The sequence below is a fragment of the Canis lupus genome, chromosome 12 (assembly GCF_003254725.2).
Source record: "Canis lupus dingo isolate Sandy chromosome 12, ASM325472v2, whole genome shotgun sequence".
NCBI classification, from domain to species: Eukaryota; Metazoa; Chordata; class Mammalia; order Carnivora; family Canidae; genus Canis; species Canis lupus.
In genome coordinates, this window is record NC_064254.1 from 9,586,492 (window position 1) to 9,600,710 (window position 14,219).

The window sequence follows — 14,219 nt, forward strand, 5'->3', positions numbered from 1 at the left end:
TTATAGCTTCTGATACCATCTGACAGAAATCCGTTCTTAAGTGAAATATTGATAGGTTTACTCTGCAATCTTAAGCGTGCCTCCTAAATTGCTGTAATTAAGGCTAGCAAAGAGGGGTGACGGCAGAGAGGGGACACTAGAGATGCTGGGCCTGAGAACACACACACACACACACACACACACACACACACAGAATTGCCCAGAAGAGAGGGGATGGTTACATTCCCAGAAAGAGTTTTAAAAAGGCAGCTGATAGTGGCCAAATGGCCATCTCTGTGACCACATCTGCTTGTCACTTGTGTGGTTCAGCAAACCCAACACATGGAGGACAAGGAGATGGCCACCTCAGGAGGAGAGTTGCAGCCCCTCCTTCAGGAAGGACCCCCACCTGGGTCGCCTAGATGATCCCGGCTGCCCAGCAGATGGGGAGGTGGTGATGTGGGCAGGCCAGGAAGGACAAGAATTAGAAACACAGAATGACTGGAGTGAAAGTTTGTCTTGTCATCAGAATGGAGTTTATAGCTCCATGGATCAGATCAGAATGAGAAATAGGTCTGGGCAAGTGTGCAAGGATCACCAGGGCTGGGCTTTGCTGGCATGGGGCAGGGTAGGGGGGTGTCCAGACTGGTTTCTTACTTGTTTTCCTTCTATTGGTCATTCTCTTATTGTGTGCCCCCCTTCCCTTCCCCTTGCTTTCTTCCTCCTCCTCTTCCTCCTTCCTTCCCCACTTCCTTCTTCTCCTTGCTCTCATCCTCCTTCCTTCCTCCTTTCTGTCTGTCTCACAGGCAGTATCAGAAGTAATGGTAAACATTTATCAGAGAGACTTTAATTAAAATGTTAAACACTCAGCTGCAGCCCAGCTACTTCCCGACACTATGTGTCCTCCCTAGCACTTCATTATTTAAGGAAAAGAGTGGCCTTCCTTCCGTAAAGGAGAGATTAACATATTAATGGGAGGTAATTATGCTCTAGCCAGGCTCTGTGTAGTGGAGTCCCAGGTAGTAGCTTCAATGGGCCATCCCCCAGAGGGCTGGTTGTACACCTGCTCAGGTGTGCCTTTGCCCTCCAGACCCCTGAGTGGAAGCGGGAGGCCGAGTTCCCTTCTAGAGACTCTTTCTCTCAGTCTGAAAACACTCCATCCTGATGGGTAAATGCAAGAGTTAGAGGGAGGTGGGAGGGGAAGCAGCAAAGTGTGGCAATGAGGAAAAGTGGGGAGCAGTGGGCAGGGCCGGTGGCATGGGAATGGGGACACCGTAACTGTCAGTGAAAGATTTTCAGCCGCAGACACAAAAGGATATGACAGAAAGGAGGCTGTCACCTTTCAGATTAGGGGGTTGCAGTGGGGGGTGGGGGTAGGGTGGGAGGAGAAATAAGATCTGAAGTGGGGTGTTCTGGAGGGGCTGGAAGTCTTGCTCCTGTAGGTTTATTTATTCATTCATCCATTCATCAGTTGCTATTGTACATGAGCAACATGCCAGCCGCTGTATCACGCACTGCGCGCCAGAGCTGCAAATTCAATCCTTGGCCTCAAGGAACAGTCTGATACCTGGTCATTTGTCTGTCTCCCTGAGACAGAGACTCACGTTTTCAGCATTTCCAAGGTGCAAGGGTCATTAGAAGGAGGAAAGGCTGTGAGAGGCATAGAGGTGGGCAGGAAGAGAGGCCCCCTCCCTACCACACCCACCACTCACCCTAAGACAGACAAGAGCACAGATCCCAGCATGTGACACCTGGAGGCCTTCGGTGCCACTGGATTAGTCGAAATGTCTCCTTGTTTAGCTGAGGGACTGAGCCCAGAGGAGGTGTGATGCTACCCGAAAGCTACACAGCTAGTCTTAATGGAAGGGGTAGCAAAGCCAGGACAAACCCCACAGATACTTCTTAAGTGGTGACATCAGACAGGGGATATTGTCCACAAGAACGCACCTGTGTCAGACCAGGTTCCTGTGTTTGGCCAGCACCTGGCACGATGCTGGCCGTCTCACAAGTGCTTACTCAGAGTTACAGGCAAACAGAGAGCATCCCAGCCAGGCCACCTCCCCACCAGCCTGGCTACATGCCTGGAAGCCAGACCTAAGGCTAGAAACTGTGGCTCAGAAAGTTTTCAGGAAAATGTATGTACCTAGTTCTCCATCCTTGTCCTAACTAAGGAAATTGAGTCGTGTGTGTGTGTGTGTGTGTGTGTGTGTGTGTGTGTGTATAAAAGAAAGTAATCACATTTGGGGGGCTAAGAGGGGGACAGGCTAACTTTCCTAGTGGTGTTTGGAAGCATGGTGTGGGAGAAAAGAGTTCAACAGATCTGGACCCAAATCCCATCTCAAAAGCTTTGTTGCCATACAGTCCTCTCCAAGTTAGTAAAGTTTCTGGATTCTTGTTTGCATCATTTGTAAAACAGGCACAATAAAGCCTATCATCCCCAGAAGGTATAAGGATTAGCATATACGTAGAGCTGCTGGTATAGTGAGCCCCAGAAGGAGATGAATAATGATAGGACAAGAGCCAAGCATCTTCTGAACAGGCACCACTCAAACTCAGGAGTTCCTGAGAACAAGACACACAATCTTGGGATTTGTTTTTTTTTTTTTTTTAAGATTTTATTCATTCATTCATGAGAGACAGAGAGAGAGAGAGAGAGAGAAAGAGAAAGAAAGAGGCAGAGACATAGGCAGAGGGAGAAGCAGGCCCCATGCAGGGAGCCCGATGTGGGACTCGATCCCGGGTCTCCAGGTTCACGCCCTGGGCTAGAGGCGGCGCTAAACCGCTGCGCCACCGGGCTGCCCAATCTTGGTTTTTTGTTTTTGGTTTTTTGTTTTTTTTTTCAATCTTGGGGTTTTTAAAAAACATTCCACAGAAGATCTACTAAAATAAACACTCAATGCAGGTAATTGGGAATTAACTCACATTTCACACCATGAGGCATTATGGGCAAAAAAAGCAAAAGGAAGACTTGATGTCCTTCCTATTACCATACACAAGACTTAACTCAGTTACATCATGTCTGCACTCCAGCCTTCTCTATCTGGCAAGAACCGGGAAGCCAGCACAGGGTCTGTGAACCCCTGATGGATATGCTGTGTATCTGCTCATTTTTCAGACAAAAGATTTGTGGTTTTCCTCAGGACCCCTTCCCTCAGGAAATCCTCCAGTCTATGGGGGAGATTCATATGGTGCCCTCAATCTGAGGTGGAAACAGCTCTGTCCTCAGGGAGCTCACATCTGATGAAGGAGACACAGCTGTTGTTCCTAGGCATACCTCAGTCTGAGGGAAACAGAAAATATCAAAAACAATTTAAGAGCTCTCACACATGCCAAGCAATATTTTACCAGAAGATTCTGGGCAGGGTTATAGCCACGCCCCTTCACCCCTCCTCTGCAGCCCCTCCAAACCTTAAGGCTCAGGCTAGATTCAGGCAGCACGTGGTTACAGACCCTTCGCGAGCAATTAGTATTCTAAACAGGAAATTAATTTGTCCTACACATATGAGAACTTAGTAATTTGTTTCACTTTTATTTTATTGTCAGATAGGATTCATTTTCTACATGATTTTATGGTTGGATAGGATTCATTAGATATTTTCCCCCAACTACTTCTCTCTTAAAAAAAAAAAAAAAAAAAAAAGTCCCTCTCAATCTGCAGAGCCAGTGGTTGAGCTGGCCTTAGCTCTTTCTTCGATGACTCCTCGCAAGTACCCATTCCCACACCGTAGCCCCGGGTTCTGCTCCTCAGTCTCACTGTAATTTGCAACTCGGAAGAACCAAGTACTGAAATAGAGATAAATCTCCCTGGAAGCTCCTGCAATGGGACCTTTGATAATAGAGTGGTAGGGACAGTTCATGGCTCTGAGGCTCCTTCATGTTATTTACTGGCATTGCCATCCTCACTCTCTCAGAGTAACTACTCCAATTTATTTAACACCCACCCTGGTCTCTTCACTTTGTTACCTGCTTTTGCTTCCACCTCTGCCCCAACCCTCCTTATCCTGTGGCCACTGAGAACAAACCCCCCATGGGTGTCTGGACAGGCCCCTAAAAGCCAACTGTAGCCTATCGAATGAGACTGCTTCGGCCCTGACCACAGGCTCCCCTTTACCTTGTGTCCTGCTCACCAAATCTCATTCATACCCTCAGAGTTGGGTCCCTGCCTTTCTCCCCTTTTGTCATGTAAGCAGTCACTTGGGCTTTATCTCCCTCCTCAGACTGGGGCCTCCTGAGGGTAAGGCAATATCTCCCCCTTCAGACTGGGGCTCCCTAAAGGCAAGGCTGTGTCTTCTCCTCAGACCACGGCCCCTAAGAGTAGGGTGGTGACTGCCTTGCTGGGACTAGAGTGACCAGGGATTCCCTGTCGTGAGGCACCAGCAGGCTATCAATGCTAGAACTGACATAGATGCACGAGTTGATCTACTTTGGGCCACAGCTCACCTCACAGGGCCTTGGTGGAGAAACCAGTATTGCCTGAGGCAATGGCTAAGGGCTTCTTCCTCCAGAGATGACGGGCTTCTAAGTCTGGTTTTCCTGGGAAGCCTGGGTGGCTCAGTGGTTGAACGTCTACCTTCAGCTCAGGGCACAACTGTGGGGTCCTGGGATCAAATCCCGCATCGGGGTCCCCACAGGAAGCCTGCTTCTCCCTCTGCCTGTGTCTCTGCCTTTCTCTCTGTCTCTCATGAATAAAAACAAAACAAAACAAAAACAAAACAAAACAAGCCTGGTTTTCATCTTTTTATGTCTCTTTTGGGATACTTTTTCAACCAGGCCTGCAGTGGCACAGCCCTAAGCAAATTACTGTGCTGGGGAAACAACAGAGGTCATCACTGGTAGGTACAGACCAGGTGCCAGAAACTCAGCAGCTCCAGCCTCTGCCCGCCCATCCTCCCTCCACAGCAGGTCTCAGCGTCTTCTCTCTGGTCACTGTGAGGCTTACATGAGAGAAGGCGCCTTAACCAGCCCAGAGCCTGGCTCTCCACAGACCCCCCTGCAAGTGGCCTTCCTCCCTGCTTCTCTCACTCCTCTGATCTTATACTCCTCAGCAGACTTGCTGCCTCTGATGTCACCGTAATTTGCTGGTTACATAATGTGCGTCCTCACTGGGTGGCGAGTCTCATTCACTGGAGAGCTTCCAAATTAATAATCTATTATTTATGCCATCCACGGTGTCTCTTCACAGACGTCAATAAAAAGAAAAGCTATATGCAAAGGAAAAGAGAAGGAAGGGAGGGGATCCTTGGGAGCAAGCAGGGCCTGAGGACTGATGTCTTTGAAAGGCTCAGGGCAGGACAGAGAGCCTCAGTGGGGGCCGCTGACCTGACAGAGTCCTTCACGGTGTCTCCGAAGAGCTTATTTTCTGTTTCCTGAAGGGCCAAGGTCAACAGCAGAAGAAAGGACAGGGAAGAAGCAGCTCCCAGGCTTTGCCAGGCAGTCTCCAGCCCTCAAATGTAGACTCCCTCCTTAGACATTGAGGTGGGATAAAGGGGAAAAGATGGAGAGATTGGAGACACAGCCCTGCCCTCAGGGAGCCCCAGTGTGAGGGAGACACAGCCCCGTCCTCAGGGAGCCCCAGTGTGAGGGGAGACACAGCCCTGCCCTCAGGGAGCCCCAGTCTGGAGGATACATGACCTTGCCTTAGGGAGCTCAGTGAAAACATAAACACTTTGCCCTTAGGGAGCACCTGAGTAAAGAAATAAACAAACAAACAAACAAACAAACATGGATACTGCTCCCCCAGACTCTGAAAACATACATTTTCCTCTGGGCAACTGAGAGGAGCTATCTATTAATCTTAGACAGAAACTAGAAGACAAGGGTAAACAGGTGTTTACAAATATCTCGACAGTTCCTCATTAAGTTTGGAGGAAATCGTAAGGACTCATTTGTAAATTTTACACTTTCACACAGTGGACAATCTGCCATCGTTTTTGGCTGAACATGGCAGATAGAATATAGTTATTTAGCTCTGATCCCTCCCCAAAGTCTAAAATGTGTGTAAAGGAATAAACAAAATAGAGACAATTATTAGATCTAAGAAAATAAAAAATACTTTAATAAAGTATTAAACCTCACGCAGCTCTTTTCTAAACAGTATTTATACAATCATAAATGTTAATGTAAACATCCAATACTTATTTTTAACCAAAAATTGGGATAAAACCCATTGGGAGAACGGTTGGGAATGTGATTAAGCGGCCGGGGGTAGGGGGTTAAGAGGAAGAATAGCAGAATGCTAAATGCTCAGACTCCAGGGTAGAAAGTCAACAGCTAATGTCTCAGAGGGAAAAATCAAGGGAGAGCCAATAACAGGGAAATAAATACCAAAGGGAAGAGCTAAAGAGTTGAAAGATTGCCCCTGAGGAGAGGGATTCTGGATGGACAGATTGTACCTTGGCACTGTCCCTTCACATTATAAACCTATTTGACTTAAATATATAAAACTCTGATAAAAATAAAAATTAACATTTTTCTAATGATGGAGGATGCTGTCCAATCTTTGCTATCTAGAGGACAATAGGTGCCAGGTTGTTAATTCAATCAGTGGATACAATGTCAGAAGCACATCAGAGGCAGGGAAGCCTGGAGTTGGTGGCACAGGCCACGTCAGAAGTACCGAGCATCGTAACACCCATCCTGCCCAAGTGCACGTGGGGCAGGGACACAAGGCAGTGGCCAGAGAAGCCAGCTCTAGACTAAAAGTATCAGCAATAGATGTTCTCAAAGTGAACACTGGATCAAGTTTGAAGTTCTTGGGGCACCTGGTTGGCATAGTGGTTGAGCCTCTGCCTTTGGCTCAGGTCGTGATCCAGGGGTCCTGGAATCGAGTCCCACATCGGGATCCCTGCAGGGAGCCTGCTTCTCCCTCTGCTGGTGTCTCTGCCTCTCTCTGTCTCTCTCTGTGTGTCTCTCATGAATAAATAAAATCTTAAAAAAAAAGTTTGAATTTCTTTTATAGCCAAAAACACAGGGCAGGGAGAATAAAGTGCATTACTTAAGATTACATCATAATAAGAGGTGAAGATGGGCAGTATCCATGGTTCTCCACCCTAGTGGCACTTTGAGCCACCTGGACAGCTTTAAAAAATAACCCATGCTCAGACTCCACCCAGTTGAATTAGAATTTTTGTGGTGGTTTAAGGTATCCCCAGGTGATTCTGATGCCGTACACCAGGTCACCTCTGGTCCCCCTTAACTAATCGAACCCCATGTCCTGCGACTTAATATATACCTTTCTGTGGACACCTGGGAAGGCGAGGTCATCACAAGACCAAATACCACCAAAATTTCAGTGGCTCAAAATGACAATAGTTAATTTATCACTCATACAAAATCCACTGTGGATCCAGGCAACTCTCTGGGGCTGCTGTCCTCGCTACGATGGCTCAGTGCCCTTAGTTCTTCACTCTGGTAGCTTTTCCATCTCAGCACAGGCTCCTGTGGTTGCCATGGCAGGAGCAAAAAGCACGACAGACTTGCAGTACCTATTCCATGCTTGAGAGTATAAGTGACACACATCACTTCCATTTGCAACCCACTGGCCAAATTGAGTTGGATAACCTTTCACATAACAGCAAGTATCACAGTGGGGGTGAGATCCTCTCATGTGTCCTACAGAGAAGAAAACCTAATTTGGGTAAGTACTAGTAACATCTGCAACACATTTCATGGCACCCCGGTGGTGCTGACTGTCTCTTGCATGGCCGTCTCCTATCTCCTCTATCCTCCCCTCTCTTACCACTCTTTAAGGCCTGGCTGGACTCTCATCTCTTCCTCAAAGCTCTCTTTGGCCATTGCTTTCTACACACATCCCCTTGGTCTGGCCAACAATATAGTTCTTTTTATTTGTGGATGCATTTGGCACTTATAGTTTATGAGGCCTTTTCAGGGTCTTTACATTTCCCCTGTTGAGAATGATTTAATCTTCTGGACTTTGAGCAAAGTATCAGGAAGGATTGCTGTTCTGGTTAATAGAGAAAAGTTTATCAGAAAAAGAGGAAGGATGAGAGCCTGGGGAGTATGCCCCATGACTTCGGAGCCTTTGTGCATTGCAGGCAGGGGAGCCAGGGATACAAGTGAACCCTGGGACTTGGAAAGATTGTTTTCAAAATCCCTAATCCTGAGAATCTTAGTCTGAAAAGTGAACACCAGTCAAGAGTTGGGCATCTTGGCAGGAGTAGACTGACCTTAGAACCATTAATTATCTTAATGAGGGGAAAGAAGTATAGAAAAAAACACAGGCTGCATGAGAAGCCCACCAATGAACTCAAGCTTAAAATGACATGTACAAAAGACGGCAGGTGAAGGACATTGCCCACTCTAAGTTTCCACTGCACCCTGAGTAAATGGACTTCAATTTCTACACATTTTTACCACTTTCTGCTGACCTGGTTATTTATTAATTTGTTTTTTTGCTTGTTTTTAAAGATTTATTTATTTATTTGAGAGAGAGAGAGAGAGAGAGAGTATGGAGGGGAAGGGGCAGAGGGAGAGGAAGAGAGAGTCTTAAGCACCGCCCCGAGCACAGAGACCTATGCGGGACTCAATCTCATGACCCTGAGACCATGACTTGAACTGAAACCAAGAGTGGATGCCTAACCAACTGTGCCACCCAGGCACCCCTATTTACCCATTTATTTTTATTTAACAAACATAACACTCGTGGCAGGAACTATTACATGTGCTTTATCCTTTCTAGCTCATTTAATCTTATTTCAACCCCATGTGGGTTGTTGTTCTCCTTACCCCCTCAACAGATGAGAATACTAAAGTTAATTTGCTCAAGGTCATTACTAGTGCGAGGTAGAATCACTGGCTCCTTCAGGACACAGGAATATCTTTATATGCCCAACAACCAACAATAGCAAGCCCAGAGGAGGCATCTGAGTGCCTTCTGGTTGAATGAATGTCGTCTTGTTTCCCTCTGAAGCCAGACTGTCTGGGCTCACATCCCAGTTCCATCACTTACTAGCTGTGTGGCCCTGGACAAGTTAGTCACCTCTTTGCACCTCTGCTTTCTCATATGTAAGGTGGAGCTAATTAATAGGCCTCACAGGATGGTTGTGAGGATTAAGAAAATTGAAGAAATTAATGCATGGGAAGGGTAGCACAATACCTGACATGGAAGAAATCTCAGTTTAAATGTTGGATACTATTATTCCATGTGGTATATCTCAGATCATCAAACTCTAAGTTCCTGTAAATCCACATTAACCATTGCTTTTCATTCTTAACACTACTGAGAACATGGTAGGCATGTAATCCTAAATATTATGCTAGAATAGGGATTGTCGTTATCTATTACTGCAATTAAAAAAAAAACATAGACTATCCACATTTATTTCCCTACGGTTTGTGGATCAGGAGTCCAGGCATAGTTTAACCAGGTCTTCTGTTTCATAATCTCTTACTAATTTATAATCTTGATGTCAGTCAAGATGTGGCCTCATCTGAAGGCTCAACTGGGGAAGGACTTGCTTCCAAGTTCATTCTGTGGTTGTTGAACTGGGGGGGCCTCAGCTCCTGCTGGCCATTGGCAGGTGGTAGCCCTCTCCTTCTTTCTGTGTGAGCCTCCCCACCTTGCTTTATCAGAGCAAATTCATGAGAAGAAAAGCCTGGAAGAAAGAAAGAGAGGGTGAGAGCTAGTAAGATGGAAGTCATAGTCCTCTGTAACTTTACTACAGAAGTGACATTGGTCACTTTTGCCATATTCTATTGGTTAGAAGCAGTCACTAGGTCCAGCCCACACTGAAGGAGAGGGGATTACACAAAGGCATAATCAACAGGAGGCATGAATCGGGGGATCCATTCAGAAGCTGCCAACCCCAAGGCTCAAATGTATTTGTTGACTGAACTCAAGAGCCAGTTTTGCTTCAGACAAAAGTGGGCAAGGTAGAGTGGCTGATGTTTAGGATTCTGACTGGTTCTGCTTCCAGAGCAAGCCTCTTTAAATCCTCTTGGGCTTTGGTGTCCACTCCTATAAAATGAGCAGCATAGACTGGGAGATGCCTCAGGTGCCTTCCATCTAGCACTCTGGAGTTCTAGGTTCTTTGAATTTAGCAGATCTTGATTCAACCGAGCTAACAAAGTTAGATTTCTCTGCACTCTTGGAAAGCAGCCAAGTACATGATCATGTGAGTCCCTCCCAGGCTCCTGGACTGACCAGGTGATGATGGATCACTGCCTCCCTCCCACCAACCATGCTGCCTCATCCCACCAGCTTCAGCGGAAAGAAAGGAAGCAAGCAGGCAGGCAGAGTCCTCAGGACCCTGAGGAAAGGTCCCAGGCATTTCCACTTGCCTCCTCCACCTCCTTGCCCTGAATTGCTCTGGAGGCTAAATTGTAGACCAGCACAAGTGGCCAGGCCGTCCAGCATCAAACCCTTGGTGAGATGAAAGGCACTTCTGAGGTGCATAATTCAGAGCAGCAAGCTCTGCACAGAGTGTGTGATTAGAATAAATGTGTGTCCCTGAGGCTGAACAGGCTCTGCAGCATGGCGAGCTCCTGTGTGCCCCACTCAGAATCCTTCTTATCTCCTGTCCCATCATGCAGTTCCTTCCTCTGACAGCTCAGCAGCCCACCCAGCAGGTCCTCCCTTTCAAACAACACCCTCCCTCCCTATAGAGAAAGTGATGAGTATGGAGAGCCAGAGAGACACAGTGGGAGATTGGAAATTGTAGAACCTCAGTGTGAGTTCTGGTGGTATCCCTCACCTGTGGCAGTCCTGAGGGAGTCCTTTTCACCACCAAACCTTAGCTTTCTCATTCATTCCTTGAAAAGGTTGGGTTAAGTGACTTTCAAATTCTCTTCCAGCTCTGAAATGCCAGGATTCTTACATTTCCCTAAACTGAGCAGGGAAATTAGGGATCACTAGATGAGCTAGGATGTATTTGACAACAAGTAACAGGACTCCCAATAAAACGTGGCTTCTGCACATTTGTCCACTTAATCAGAAGTGGAGATATTGGAGGCATCAGGGTTGGGGCAGTGGTGCAACAATCTCACTTTTTCATTTCCTTTGCTGCCAGCCTTAGTGAGAGATAATCTCCCTTGAGGACCCAAGATGGCCACAGATCTCAGCATGTTTCCCAGGATGGGATCCAGCACAGGAGGGAGGCAGGATGGTGGCTCTCTTTGATGCTGCTGGCCTTACCTGGAAGGAAAACCTTCCCAATGACTCCTTCGGTCTTATTAAGGTGAAATTCTGTACCTCCAAAGATATGCTGAAGTACTCTGAACATGGCCTTATTTGGAAATAGGGTTACCCAGATATAATGAGTTAAGATAAGGTCATACTGAAATAGGGTGGCCTCTAATCTGTATGATGAGTGTCCTTATAAGAACAGAAGGAAGACAGTGTAGAGATGGCCATGTGAAGACAAGAAAACAAGAAGAGTTACAAGGCACAAGGACCTGTACAAAGCCCCATGATGGATTCTAGCTGGGGGCAGTGGCTATGGTCCCTACAGAGAGCTTCCTCCTAGAATCATGGGGTGTGGAGGTAGAGAACTTTGTAAAGGAGGCCCTCCAGCTCTTTCCCCTTCCCAGTGGGCTGAGCCCCTGGATGCTGCCCTACAGCCCAGCTTTGCCAGAGTGAGGTGGGGGCGGGGGAGGGCACACAGAGAGAGGAAGATGTGTAGCTTTGCTCCCAGATGTGTTTGCGTGGAAGGGTCATGCCTGGTGGCAGCTCAGCCTGGGAGGGGGGCAGAGTGTCAGGAGGGGGGAGGGCAGCATAGACACTGACCCAGGATGGCTGTGGTTGAGCTGCTGTGTTCCCTCCCTCCTTCCCAAGCCCACGCAGCACATTTCAATCAGCTCTGAGGATCTGTTCAGCAGTGAGAGAGCCAGGCTGCAGAGATGCAGAACATCCGGCCACGCCTTCCCCGGCCCCATACACTGATTGGAGATAAACACGAGGCCAATACACAGCAGCAGTCTCTTTCTCACAGTATGCAGTGGAAATCCTTTCTAGAGCCAGGCCCACGGCCAGGGGGCAAGAGGGTGAGCATTAAGAAATGTAGGGAAAGGCTCAGGGTCAGGAGTCTCGAGGTCAATTTGTTCATCCTTTTGCCTCCAAGAAGAATTTCAAAGATTCCCAACTGAGACAGGGGCTCTTCACTCCAGCCAGGTAATGAGACAGCCCAAAGAATAAAGTTCAGGCCACCACGTGTCTCAGGCAGAGGCCAGCATTAAACACAAGAGAAATCTGGACCCGTGCGGGGGAGGGCAGAAACCTCTCCCATGCCAGCCAGAAATCTAACTGGAATACTGGATCACCACGTGGAGTGCAAAGAAGGCTCGGGCATAGAGAGCTGTGAACAGTGGGGGTGGGGGAGGGGCTGAGTGAGGGGATTACTGTGAAGGCCACTGCTGCCAGGGATATGACAACAATGAATATCCACCATTTGTTGAGCACGTGCTAGTGCCAGGTGCAGCGCTAGACATTTTTATTCATTATGCATTTTGTCCTGAAAATAACCCTCTGAGGTAGCTACTATTGTCCTCATTTTACAGAAGAAGGAAACCAAGGCTCAGAGAGGTAAAGAGATTTGCTAGGGCCACACAGCTAGGTGTGAGTGGCCCAGCCAGACCAGACAACCAGATCTGCTGGCCTTCAAAATCCATCATCCTCGCAGGGCCAGAGCCATCGCCAGACAGCTGTACCCGGGCCAGGCATAGGCCACAGTGGCAGATGGCCTGCATGGGACTGGCTCTAAAGCTGGGGACACTGAATATAGGGATCCCAACGGCTCCAGTCCACCTACCTGGAGGCCTCATCATCTCACCTTATGCTTCTAAAGTCTTTCCTAGTTGCTAAAAGGGATGAGGGGTCTAGTTCCCCTCTAATCCTACAGTCTCATATAACCAAAGTGCTTGGCACAGTCCCCTAAGCATTTCCCTTCCATCCCCTGCACTGCTTTAGCTCAAACCTTTGCCTTCTCTCTCTTGGTCCAGCTGGGCAGCCCCCTGCCTCTGACCTACCTTCTACACAGCTGCCATCACAATCCTCAGGGCAACTCTGGTCATGTCACCTCTCTCAAAACAAACTCCTCCAGGACCACTCTTGCCTGTGGTATAAAGCCCAAATTCCTTAATGTGACATTCCAGCCTTTCCCAAGCTGTCCCTAACCTACCCTCCAGGAGCCTCCTTCTCTACATCCTCCACATTTCACGGAGCCTGGAAGTCTGGCCATTTTCCCAAGCTGCCTTGCATTTGCACATTTCTCCTGCTCCCTCTGCCTTTGCTACATCTCCCTTCCCTGGGCCTGATTTTTTCCCTTAGCAAAATGTCACTTTTCCTGCCCGACCAAAATGTCATATGCTCTATGAAGCTTTTCCCAGCAGTTTTTTCTCTATGCAAACTCCTCCCTGCAGACTCCTTCTGAGTTGTGATGAAGATGATGATAATCAAAGGAATGACAGGTCACACTAAGGAGGTCTTGCTCTGTACCAGGTACTACTCAAAGCTCTTTTTATGCAATAATTTGTTGAATCCTCACAACAACCCTAGGAGATGGGTGTGCTATTATCCTTATTTTGTAGATGGAAAATGAAGGCCCAGAGAAGTTAAACAACTTGTCCAAGGTCACACAGTATTAAGGGAAGAGGAGCCAGGATCCAATCACAGCTATATAGCTCCAGAGCCTATGCTCTTAAGCATTCCTTGGGGCCCCTCCACCAAGAACACCCCTGAAATGACTAGCTGAAGGTACCTCTACAGGAGCAGTGCTCAACCCTGATGGTCTGTGAGCTCCTTGAAGGCAGGGCCTGTCTTATGAGTCTGTATGTTATATGTCTAGCATTGTACTGGAGACAAGGAAAACAAGGCATTCACTGGCAAGAACAAATGAATGACATGCAGTGATAATTATTTAGAGTGCTATTCTATCTCAGTCACCACAGGAGAGAGGTAAAGCCCCCAAAATGATGACCCAGTTGTGAGATCGTCCACTTCTCCACCGTCTCCCAGGCAGGTGAGAAATAAAGCCAGGAAAATTCTTCTCTGTAAGGACCCTTAATAAGGCTCTGTTCACATGGTGGGGTGTGTGTGGGGACCCTTCACTGTCCCTTGGGCTAGGGCTCAGGGCAGGGGCCAGCCACACTTTTTTCTTTTTTCCCCAGATACCCAGGTCCTTGGTAATACTGCTTGGGGTCTACTCTTTGTGGGCTCACCAAGTTCCAGAGGCATATCTTTCTGCCTCTTCTCTGACCACATGGTCAGCTGTGGAGGGGAAAGCAGA